General features: G+C 39.7%; 1 protein-coding gene and 1 non-coding gene across 13 annotated transcripts in view; one reads left to right on the plus strand and one right to left on the minus strand.

The window, feature by feature from the left end:
• Positions 1–13,317, minus strand: part of ARB2A (ARB2 cotranscriptional regulator A) — a 472,110-nt gene that overhangs the window by 302,521 nt on the left and 156,272 nt on the right. The window lies entirely within an intron of this gene.
• LOC127486428 (U6 spliceosomal RNA) lies at positions 11,898–12,004 on the plus strand. The gene has a single exon (XR_007922733.2). It is a non-coding gene; the product is annotated as a U6 spliceosomal RNA (small nuclear RNA).

A 13,317-nucleotide genomic window follows, 5' to 3' on the forward strand; every position in this document is an offset into this window, starting at 1 on the left:
AATCTTTCAGGCAGTAATTGATAAACACTTTTTGGGTATGAACACTGCTCAGCAGAAATACATAATTATTACATGGTGTGCACTATAAAAGAAAGATAAATACTTTGGATCACAATCATGTTTGTTCCTCTCTTCTGACCCTTCTCATGACCAGAATTCTACCTATGCCTTCTGTTTTCAACAGATGCAAAAGAGTAATGTCAGTTTGAAAAGGAATATAGCAAATATCGACATTTTGATCAAACCTATATGAAGAAATGACCAACGAGTGCCTCGGTTTCAGTCTCAGCTCTGCTTCCAATTCTAGCTTCCTGCTAATTGTGCGCCCTGGGATACATAGGTGGATTGCTGAAGCAGTCACGTCCCTGCCACCCACACCGGAGGCCTGGATTGAGTTCCAAGCTCCTTGTTTTGGCCTGGCTCAACCCCAGGTGCTTCGTTTGGGAAGTGAATCAGCAAATGGGATCTCAATTTCTCCCTCTCTCTTTCTCTCTCTCTTTCCCGTCTTTAATTAAAATGAAAATGAATAAAAAACTTTAAAACAAACATAATTTAAAAAGAAAGCAATTAAATTAAACTACCACCTGATCTAGCAGTCACACTACTGGGTATTTCATTTCTTTATGCTGAAGACATGTCTGCACTCCCTTGTTCATTGCAGAACTATTCACAATAGCCAAGAAATGGGAAAAACCTAAATTTCCATCCATGAAGAAAGAATAAAGAAAAATGTGGTACATATACACACTGGAACACTACTAAGCCTTAAGAAGGATAAATCTTGTCATCCACAACATGGATGAAACTGGACATCACTATGTTAAGCAAAGCACAAAAAGACACATATCACATGATCTAACTCATATGTGGAGTCTATAAAAAGGTGACCTCAAAGGAGTTAAAAGTATAATGGTGGTTGTCAGAGGCTCAAGAGAGAATGGAGATGGGAGAGATGGAGAACGACTGATTAACAGGAACTAGATTATCACCTAGCTGGGAATAAGAAGTTCTGGGGTTCTACTGAAAAGTAGGATGGCTACAGATAATATTGATGTACTTTTGCTAAATTTTTGAAACCATACACATATTCACTCTGTCTGGATATTATACATGTACACTGAAACATCATATAGAACCCCGTAAGTATGTACAATTTAAAAACTCTTATATGATATTTGTTTTTATATATGAATATACCATAGGTTTTACTATCTTTTTAAAAGATTTTAAAAATTTATTTGAAAGGCAGAGTTAGAGAGAGTGAGAGACAGAGAGAAAGATCGTCTATTTTCTGGATCATTCCTCAAATGGCCCCAGTGGCCGGGGCTGGACAAAGCCAAAGCCAGGTGCTTCATCTGAGTCTCCCACATGGCCCATTCTTCCAATGGGCCATCTTCCAGTGCTCTCCCAGGAGCACTAGCAGGGAGCTGGATTGGAAGTGGAGTAGCCGGGACATGAACCCATGCCTATATGGAATGCGAGCATCACAGGCAGAGGCTTAACCAGCTACACCACACTAGCTCCTGCTTATTAACTATTTATTTTTTATTTTTATTTTTTGACAGGCAGAGTTAGTGAGAGAGAGAGAGAGAGAGAGAGAGAGAGAAAGATCTTCCTTCCGTTGTTTCACCCCACCAAATGGTCTCTATAGCTGGCATGCTGCGACGATCCGAAGCCAGGAGCCAGGTGCCTCCTCCTGGTCACCCATGCGGGTGCAGGGCCCAGGAACTTGGGCCATCCTCCACTGCTCTCCTGGGCCACAGCTGAGCTGGACTGGAAGAGGAGCAAACCAGGACAGAATCCAGTGCCTCAACCGGGACTAGAACCTGGGGTACCGGCGCCGCAGGCAGAGGATTAGCCTAGTGAGCTGCGGCGCCAGCCCTGCTTATTAACTATTAAAAAAGATAGTTAATCTGGGGCAAAAATGTTTTCAAATCCATGAATAATTTTTTCATGATATGTATTTTCTACAAACGTTTGGAAAACCTCTGATACTTGATACCATCATGCTACAAAGACTTCAGAGCTCCTCTAAGTGTGCCTTCCAGATCTCAACAGGAAGAGACTTGCCTAACTAGACAAAATAACTTTTCTAGCATCCAGAGCAAGTTAGTGAGAAGCACAACTACAAGGCAAGGCTATACTACTACCAGACATAGCTTTAAAAAAAAAAAGGCGAAGGGGGCCAGCACTGTGGCACAGTAGGTCAAGCCCCTGCCTGTGATGCTGTCATCCCATGTCAGAGCACCAGCTGGAGTCCTACCTGCTCTGCTCCCAATCCATCTTCCTTCTAATGTGCCTGGGAAGGCAGCAGAAGATGGCCCATGTACTTGGGTCCCTGCCACCCATGGTGGGGACTGGAATGGAGTTCTGAGTGCTTGATCCAGCCCTGGCCATTGCAGCCACTTGGGGAGAGAACCAGTGGGTTGAAATGTTTTATCTTTCCTACTCTCTCTCTCTCTCTCTATTGCTCTGCCTTTCAAATAAAATAAAACAAAATCTTAAAATAAAAAAAAAATAGAGGTATCAGAATGCCCTCTTAGAAGAAAAAAGTTCTAAGAGCTGCTTTCCCAAAATCTTTTAACTAATATTAAAAGATATGCAAGTTCAATGAGAGACAGAAAATAAGCATGTTTCTAAACCTAGCAGGAACGTGTACATTCTTTCTTGCAAACAGGTTATTTTCTGAAGGGCTCCTTTACTCCTTTTTATAGTTCACCAGCATCCCCAAGCCTCCCTGCTCTCCAATCCAGGGAACAGACCATCCAGACATCTGGTTTATGTCTATTTCCTATGTAAAAAAAGGATCTCAATGACCACTTGACTAGATATATAATGTCTATTCCACATCTTCTTTTTTATTTATTTACTTTTAGATTTAAAAGTATTTATTAGCAAGGACCTCCAGCCAGAGTGGCGTGGAGGGGGACATCAAAGAGAGGAAAACCTCTTTTGAGCCTGCTAATTGGCTGAGATTTTTGTATTAGAACATACACATGGAGTGAAAAGCTGCTGCTATGTTTATGTGCCAGGTATTTGGCTAGTTCTGCATTTCCAATTGATAGCAACACTTTAATAATAGTAACCTCCTCTCTTCATTCTCCAAGCAGTTAATGATCTATTAATATGTATAGTAATACAAAAATAATTCAGCATTGAAAACACCACCATGATAAATCTTTACCAACATCATATTTCTTATTGTAATTAGCAGAACAAATTAAATTAAAAGGAAAGTAAGATTAGTTTCTTAAGGAAGTAAGCTGAATTCTTCTTACATTTTGATTTAAAGGGTGATACACCTGTTAATAACAGAAGTGGAGTGAGGGTTATATGGAAACTCTTTGTATTTCCACCCCATAATTTTTATTTTGTAAATTTAAAACTCTTCTGAAATGTTTCTACAAGGAAAAAAAAAATCAAAATAGAATCTATAAAATCAACGGAAGACCCATGAAGTCCAGTTTAGAACATCTAGCACACCACCATCATTAAAGAGACGAGGATATTACTTACGGCATAAAGAAAATATACCGTCTCTGCGGTGTCAATTTAAAAATTAAATGTAGCAGCCAATGCTTTAGGCGATTACAGCAAGAACACCTTTATAGTATTATAAATGTTGCATGTTTATACATTAAATATTCACCTATTTGATCTCTTTGCTACATCATTATACAACAGGAAAAGACAGATTTTATCCAACTAAACACATGAAATACAAGTATTTCTTCAGTCCCATCATGGGTTCTATACAACCATGTCAACTGCCATTCACAATTCCTTCCACTATAATCTGAAGAGCTCACTGCTTAGTAGCTATTCACTAAAGATGTTCAGAGAAAAGAGAATACAGACGTAATAGCAAGTTAAATCACAGTATAAATTAATCTGTGTGACATGAGGAGATACTATTAATGTTGTGCACACAGCAAGGGGTTTAAATTCATAGCTAAATTAATTCTTCAAGGCATCTGCATGATCCAGCTTACCTAAGTCAGAAACTGGAGTCAAAGGCATTATGCCAAACAAATGGTTTAGGATTAATACGATGGTATATATTTTTCCAAAAAAGCCTGTCTAAAATTGATTCTCAGTCCCCTCAATGTAAGAAGCCCACTCCTCATTACTCCCAGGCTCAATTGATGATACCACCATCTCCCCCATTACACAGTCAGAAACCCAGGTTTTTCCCTATTTCATTTCCACAATCAATCAGCAGGTCCAGTTGCTCCTATCTGTTTTTCATTATTTTTTTTCTCCAGTTCTATATAGGTTCCTTGATTCCTTACTAGTAAAGGATACCATATTGCTCACATCCATTACCTCAACAGCATCTTGACCACTCGCAGATTTGTGCTAGAATTAACTTTGTAAAACACAAATGTGACCATGTTCCCATTTAGAAACCCTTCCATGCAGTTCCATACCCAATATGACAACATACAAATAACTGAAGAGGACACATCCAGTTCTGATGATATTTGTTTCTCGGTCTGATACTGTCTCTCTCACACACATCCAACTCCCTGTTCATGCTTTATCCAACTCAGCCCTCTGTCTGGGATATTTCTCCCTCCTCCAAATGCCTCCTCACACTTGACAACCTCATGTAAATACTACTCCTGGAGAGGAGTCAAGAGATGCCTTCAGTATACTTATGCAGGGTATCTTATGCTTATAGCTCTTGGTACATTGCACAAATACTAAATTTGCCCATCTCCTTTCACGAAACTACAAAGTCTTGAGGTTGAACACTATCTTTATCCATTACTTGCTCACTGTAAATTTACAACAGTGATGGGTCCTCAAAGTATCTATAGATTAAATGGAGGAATGATGAAGGGGTAGAAATATAGATCTGAGAGAGTCATAAGTTTAGAACAAAGTTTTTGCCATTAATAAGTCTAGGTTAAAAAAAATCTTTGCAGAACCTTACTGTGTTTTTACTTTCTAGGAACACTTTCCTCTGTAGACAATATTAGAAGTCCATCACAGCTTCCATGGCAGTGTAAAAACTAACTGAATCCCATGACCACTGGGTCCATAGAACAGCTGATAATTGGGACCTAGAAAAATCACTGCCAATCCAACCAGATGACCAGGAAAGACCCACCCAGTCATATTATAAAATGAAAGGGGATAAAGTGTTAAGATTCATAGAGGAAAATTGAAAAAAAAAAAAAACTAAATAATTACTATCTCCACCTCCATCACTATGAATATTCACTAGGTATTCATCACATGACAACCATTATAATAAGAATTTATATAAATCATATTCCTATTTAAGAATGGGGTACTGAAATCATAAATACTTACCTTTTTTAAAAAAAATATTTTATTTATTTATTTGAGAGGCACAGTTATAGATAGAGAGGGAGAGACAGAGAAAAAGGTCTTCCAAATGCTGGTTCTCTTCCCCATATGGCCACAACAGCCAGAGCTGGGCCGATCCAAAGCTAGCAGCTAGAAACTTCCTCTGGATCTCCCACCAGGTACAGGGGCCCAAGCACTTGAGCCATCCTCCACTGCTTTCCCAGGCTATAAGCATAGAGGTGGATCAGAAGAGGAGCAGCTGGGACAGGAAGTGGCGCTCATATAGAATGCAGGTGCCCCAGATGAGGCCAAGTCCACCATGCTACAGCGCCAGCCCCAAATATTTATCTTTTAACAGACTTAACAAATAGGACAGTGCCTGCCACAAACCATCACGTTTCTTCCTTTTTCATATGAAAATTTATTTATCTCTGCATCCATAAAAAATTTTTAGATTCAGCTTCGAGTACAATGAGAGGTGGTTTTCACACATTTTGCCATCTATAATCCTATGAGCTTTGCATTACTATTATGCTCATTTTACAAAAGAGAAAAATGGAGATTAAGTCCAAAACACTTGACCAAATCATACAACTAGTAAGACCTAAGTTTCTATCCACCAAATTGTAGTGTGAAGCAATGGTGGAAATGTATGGTCCTTGACCTAAATGAACTCACAGGTTAGTGGGAAACAGGTGTACCCTAGAAAATTTGTCAAAATGGGATCACTGTTATAATGCAAGTTGTTATAGATGCAGTGTGGTACATTTCTTCTAACAAAGTAATGTAGTACTTTGCAAAACTAAAGTATCTACGATGCTACAGTATAACATCTTATTCATTATGAATTTTAAGAAGATGATAATTATGAGACTTTCTTCTAAATGTTTCCAGCATTTAGAATATGCAATTCTTAATGTTAGAATTACCTGCAGGCCAGTGCTGTGGCTCAATAGGCTAATCCTCCACCTAGCGGCGCCGGCACACTGGGTTCTAGTCCCGGTTGGGGCGCCGGATTCTGTCCCGGTTGCCCCTCTTCCAGGCCAGCTCTCTGCTGTGGCCCAGGAAGGCAGTGGAGGATGGCCCAAGTGCTTGGGCCCTGCACCCGCCTGGGAGACCAGGAGAAGCACCTGGCTCCTGCCTTCGGACCAGCGTGGTGCGCCGGCCGCAGCGCGCCAGCCGTGGCGGCCATTGGAGGGTGAACCAACAGCAAAAAGGAAGACCTTTCTCTCGGTCTCTCTCTCTCACTATCCACTCTGCCAGTCAAAAAAAAAAAAAAAAAAAAAAAAAAGAATTACCTGCTATTCAACAATTCCAATGTATATAAGTTGGGGAAAAAAGTCTATGTGGAACAATAATAAACCAAAAGTTCTCAGATTTATTTTTTCAAAGATTTAAAAACAAAGGAATTTACATCACTTACATTGTTATATAAATAATTGTTTATATTCAATTTTATACATAGTCTCCTTTTTTTTTTTTTTTTTTAAACAGGCAGAGTGGACAGTGAGAGAGAGAGACAGAGAGAAAGGTCTTCCTTTGCCGTTTGGTTCACCCTCCAATGGCCACCGCAGCTGGCACGCTGCAGCTGGCGCACCGCGCTGATCTGAAGGAAGGAGCCAGGTGCTTCTCCTGGTCTCCCATGGGGTGCAGGGCCCAGGCACTTGGGCCATCCTCCACTGCACTCCCTGGCCACAGCAGAGAGCTGGCCTGGAAGAGGGGCAACCGGGACAGAATCCGGCTCCCCGACCGGGACTAGAACCCGGAGTGCCAGCGCCGCAAGGCAGAGGATTAGCCTATTGAGCCGCCCATAGTCTCCTTTCGCAAGCAATCTTAAATCCCATTGCTCATAGCATTTATATAGATTAAGCATCAAGTTTTTCTTCTAAAAAACTGTAATATATTGTAACAAAATGCTTAAGCAAAATGATTCCATTAAAGAATAAAAATAAAATTTTCAATAAGCATTCTCAAGTAACTAAACCTCTATCTTGTCTGGCTAAGTGAACTGGTCCATTTAATTTAATAACAAAAGGTAAGCGCCTACACTTAGTATTTAATTTCAAGATAAAATTCTAAGGTTTTTTTTTTTTCCCCCCACCAGAATAAGAAATGGAAGAGCTTTGAGAAGTTATTGGGTCAATATTTTATCTATCTATCTATCTATCTATCTATCTATTTATTTGAAAGACAGATTTACAGCGAGGGATAGGCAGAGAGATAGAGAGAGAGAAGCCTTCCACCCGATGGTTCACTCCCCAAATGGTCACAAAGGCCGGAACTGGACCGATCCAAGGCTAGGAGGCATGAGCTTCTTCTGGGTCTCCCACATGGGTGCAAAGGCCCCAGGAGTTGGGCCATCCTCTGCTGCTTTCCAGGTGCAGTAGAGGGAGTTGGATCAGAAGTGGAGCAGCCAGGACTTGAACTGGTGCCCTTATGGAATGCCAGCAGGCAGGCTGGGGCTTTAACCTATTGCACCACAGTGTTGGCACCCAATATTTTTTATTTTGTATAGTATTGACTATCTTAAATATACTATCTTTTAAAACTGACTCACGTACAGTTAAGCACTTTCTACACAACTCATTTTTTTTTGCTGCAAAACTGCAAATTGCTTTGGATGGTTGATAATGAAAAAGAAACATCACTTATTAATTTTGTTTAAGTTATCCTCAACCTGGGAGATTCCTTGGAGAAGAGCAAGTCTGAATTTCACCATTCCATGCCACAGGCAGAAAGTGAAAGAAACTAAACAAACTCATCCTGGAGACAGAGAGAAAATGCCTACAGCAGTAAGTGACCTATACTATACACTGCTGCATACAGGCTTTGATGCTGTAATTTGTTAACTTCCAGGAAAAATAACAATTACCAGTAGTTCAAGTTTGTTCTGATAGAAGAATGTAATTTTTTTAAGCTTCTGATCACAAACAACACACAGTGTTCAAAAGGGCAGTACATTTTTAAACTATTAGCATGAATCAAAATACTATTCTGTTCCAATCAGAATTCCTATTGAAAGTCTCAATTAGAGGAAGTTACTCTGCAAAAAAGTAGGGACAGATATTTCAGCCTAGCAGTTGAGATGCCAGTGAAGAAGCCCGTGTCCCACATGAGAGAACTTAGGCTCAACAGTTGACTTCAGCTTCTGACTAATGAAGACCCAGGGAGTCAGCCATGAAGACTCAGGTAACTGGGCTCCTTCAGGACGTGGCTCCTGCGTATTGCGGAGTAAACGAGTTTGTATTAAATTTAGCACTCATAATTGGACATGAGTTAGAATTGCTAGCATGTATTGAAATAGGTAATGTATATTGGCATTAATAATTTTAAAATTCCTTTTTTGTTATCATTTAAATAGTTGAATGTAGCCAAGTAACATCAGAAGCAAGTAATATCAGAATCATTATATAGATAGCTAGCGTACATCTATATAAATGGAGGCTAATAATTATCCTTAAATTCATGCGCATTAACATAATTTTATTTAACATTATTTTATTGATTACATAACACATTTAATCTTAAGGTTGTTGACTTTTATAATGCAAACTATATCTTCATAAATTACCTACTTCTATAATTTACTATCCATATTTCAAATTAAATTTAAGATGATTTCCTACTACTAAAGGCTGATGTTCTTTCCCATTTTAGTTCTTTCCCTCAAATTAAAGAAACTCAAGGGATTATTGAATACTGGAAGTAAATGAGCTTTAGCAATCATGTTCAAGATAAACAAAAATGTAAAAGAGAAAGAACAAAAGAAACCACTACAATGAGATATACAAACCTGATCTATTTTTAACCTTTTGTTAAACCTAGGCTGCTCAAGAACTGTCAACTAATTATTTCATTTTATTGATGACACTTTCTCTTGGGAAGTTACATTAAAAGTTTAACCCTGGAGCAAGTCAAGGCTTTTCCAGTCTTTGAAAGTGTCCAGAGCATTGATTATAACTGCAGGAGGCGGTACCTTCTAACCAATCTCAACCTGCACATTCTCTCATACCCAAAGCAGCTCTGATTCAGCAATACAGACAGCTTCAGCTGATTAAAGAAAGGACCACAGGAAGGGGATCAGCAGTTGCAATGAAATAAAAAGGAGAAAACAGTCAGATCATGGATATGATAGCACAAAGCTCAAGAGAAAAGCAGATTTGAAAAGACATCAGAGTGACTCAAAAAAGAACAACATGACAGAAATTAAACAAGATTTTTATGTTTGCCTTCTATGCATTTAAACTCATCTCAACCTCTATTGAAATTCTGATCATACACAAACCCCAAGGCTTTTGACATACTTTCAAAAATCTACCGCCTCTCTTTCTCTGTCTCCAGAGTCACTTCTTAGGTAGCCAAGAAAAAAAAAAAACAGAAAAATTCATATATACATGCAATTGAGAAGCAGAATGACTAAATTATAACCAAATTATATTATAACCAATATTTTACATGTAAAATTGGTGCCCTAATCATTTTAAAACCCAGTATATAATGAGTATTCAACAAGTTCTTGGAAGACACATACTATGAACAAACTATGCCTGGGGTTAAATTTTTTTTGCACCAAAATAAACTTTCCTTTTAATTCCACTTTTCTCCACCAACTTTGTGAAGTCCCTCCTATTTTCACCTCTTCTTAGAGAAAAGGCCTAGATCTAACTTCAAAGCTACTTGAAATCAGATTTAGATACAGGTAGAAGAATACACGTTAGACACAAGAGGACTTGTAATATTTTCATGATAATTTCAAAATATAAGGGTGCTCTACACCATTAGAACAAACTCTTCACTTGATCCTAGTATATATATCATACATATATTAAATATAGGCTTAATCATAGTTAACTAGTTCACTACTTGAGACAGTCTAAATGCAAAGAGTCATCATAAAAAGCTTATCAGATCTGTCTCAAAATAGGTGAATAAAATCACAGAAGGTAATTAGATTTTCAGAACTGAACACAGCTCTCCCTAGCCCAACCCCTGCCCCCAGCCCCAATCAGTCATGACAGGGTCAGGAGGTAATGATACATCTGCCATGAAGCAAGAAGCAGGCTTGTCTTCTGTCAAGAGTTGAAACTAACAGAATAAGCTGTTGTTAACAACCTCTCTCCAAACACTACAGCTGTCATCTTGTTGTTTTCTTTTGTTAGCAAGGGGGCTGATTTGGCCTCATATACCTTGTCAGCTCAATAATGTGCTAAGCTTTTATCGTTAACTTTGGAATTTTTTATTTCAACCATCTTCTGAAGTCTGTAATATATAATTAACTTATATTTTTCCCCTGGAAGTTTACTTTGAAATCTTGGAATTAGGGTCTGGTATCTTGGTGTAGCGGGTTAAGTCACTGGCTATGACTCTGGCATTCATATGGGCACTGGTTTGAGTCCTGGCTGCTCCACTTCTGATCTAGCTCCCTGCTAATGCAGCTGGGAAAAGCAGTGTAAGATGGCCCAAGTGTTTGGAGCCCTGCCACCAACATGGGCAACCTGGAAGTAGCTCCAGGCTCCTGCCCCCTGCCTCCTGGCTTTGGCCTGGCTCAGCCTTGACAGTTGCAGCCATTTGGGGAGTGAACCAGCCGATGGAAGATCTCTGTCTGTCCCTCTTCCTCTGTGACTCTGCCTTTCAAATAAATAAATATATATGTATATATATATATATATTTACAGGCAGAGTGGACAGTGAGAAGGAGAGAGACAGAGAGAAAGGTCTTCCTTTTGCCGCTGGTTCACCTTCCAATGGCTGCCGCAGCTGGCGCACTGCGGCCGGCGCTCCGCGCTGATCCGATGGCAGGAGCCAGGTGCTTCTCCTGGTCTCCCATGGGGTGCAGGGCCCAAGCACTTGGGCCATCCTCCACTGCACTCCCAGGCCACAGCAGAGAGCTGGCCTGGAAGAGGGGCAACCGGGACAGAATCCAGCACCCCGACCGGGACTAGAACCCGGTGTGCCGGCGCCGCTAGGTGGAGGATTAGCCTATTGAGCCGCGGCGCCGGCCAATAAATAAATATTTAAAAATAAATAAATACAATCTTGAGATTAATGATCTTGGTTTCAGTTTACAATTCAGTAGTCCAATTTTTCAAATAGGAAAACAATTAGCATTCATTAAATAACTTTTTTGAAGTATTGAAATATTATTTTCAGTGGTCTAAACTTAATCATTTAAAGGAAAATACATTAATTATTTTAATTAGTTGCCTGCAGTTTTATATTCAAACATTTATTACCTATTAAATTTTTTTAGAAATTGGTAAGTCAGTAACCACAGTATTACAAAAGATATTTCATGAATATTTCCTTTAAAATATTTTAATTATAAAAATAAAATATTATCAAATATGAATATAAAACCCGGTTACAGTAAAGAATAAAATAACTTTGAAGAAAAAAATTGAAAATGGAATGTAAATGAAGCAATCTCATCGTTTCTTGAAAAAGCTTCCAGGAATGCCAATGCATATGCACACATGTATATACATTCTCGGGTTCTCATCCAATAACTCTTACATATCATTTCATATGAATAAACACGCATGAACACACATAACTTGCTCTTTTAAATAACCATATAGGTGCTTTCTACGGCAGCACATACACTAAAATTGGAATGATACAGAGAAGAGTAGCACAGCCCCTATGCAAGGATGACATGCAAATTCATGAAGTATTCCATATTTTTTTGTATGTGTGTAAAGTTAATTTAAAATCTTAGTAAAAAATAAGAATGAGAATAGGAGAGAGAGGAGGAGAAGGGGTAGAAATACGGGGCGGGGGAGGGTATGAAGGGAAGAATCACTATATTCCTAAAGTTATGTTTATGAAATGCATGAAGTTTGTATTTCTTAAATAATAGCTTTTGTTTTTAAAAGTAGTAATGCCAAATGGCAGCCTATGAGAAATTAATATTCATAAAATATAAGCAGAAGATGTAGTATGACAATCAATACATGTTTATTTCATCAGAGACGTCAAAAACACGAAAAGTGCTTGGCACTTTTAAATATACATTTGTTCAAATATAAAAAAAAATAAAATTTTTTATTTAAAAAAATGGAAAAAATAAATATATAGTCTTCCATGAAATGCTCATATCATCATTTTTATTTATTTATTTATTTTTGACAGGCAGAGTGCGCAGTGAGAGAGAGACAGAGAGAAAGGTCTTCCTTTGCCGTTTGGTTCACCCTCCAATGGCCGCCGCGGCAGGCGCACTGTGGCCGGCGCACCGTGCTGATCCGAAGCCAGGAGCCAGGTGCTTCTCCTGGTCTCCCCTGCGGGTGCAGGGCCCAAGCACTTGGGCCATCCTCCACTGCACTCCTGGGCCACAGCAGAGAGCTGGCCTGGAAGAGGGGCAACCGGGACAGAATCCAGCACCCCGACCGGGACTAGAACCCGGTGTGCCGGCACCGCTAGGTGGAGGATTAGCCTAGTGAGCCGCGGCGCCAGCCAAGAACACTATTAAAATGTCCCTGTCACCAGGTTTTTAATGCTTACATTGAAATAGCAAGACCTTGCAGTAATTTGTTTAAAAAATAGAAATTGAAGGCAGAGTTAATGACACTTCCAAGAGAAGCTCTTCATGACCAAATATATTTTCCTGTGCAAAGATTTTATAATTAGCATCAGATAGCATAGCCTTATCTCCCATCTGATTCAGGGTCCAGCTTATGCCCTCAAAAGAAAACTTGCATGGAGGGGCCGGTGCTATGGTGTAGCAGGTAAAGTGGCCACCTGCAGTGTTGGCATCCCATATGGGTGCCGGTTCTGGTCCCAGCTGCTCCACTTCCGATCCAGCTCTCTGCTATGGCTTGGGAAAGCAGAAGATGACCCAAGTGTTTGGGCCCCTGTACCCACCTTGGAGACCTGGAGGAGGCTCCTGGCTTTGGATTGGCACAGTTCTGGCCATTGCAGCCATGTGGGGAGTGAACCAGCAGATGGAAGACTTCTCTCTCCCTCTCTGCCTCTACCTCTCTGTAACTCTGCATTTCAAAT

The sequence above is a fragment of the Oryctolagus cuniculus genome, chromosome 14, assembly GCF_964237555.1.
Source record: "Oryctolagus cuniculus chromosome 14, mOryCun1.1, whole genome shotgun sequence".
In the NCBI taxonomy this organism is placed as follows: domain Eukaryota; kingdom Metazoa; phylum Chordata; class Mammalia; order Lagomorpha; family Leporidae; genus Oryctolagus; species Oryctolagus cuniculus.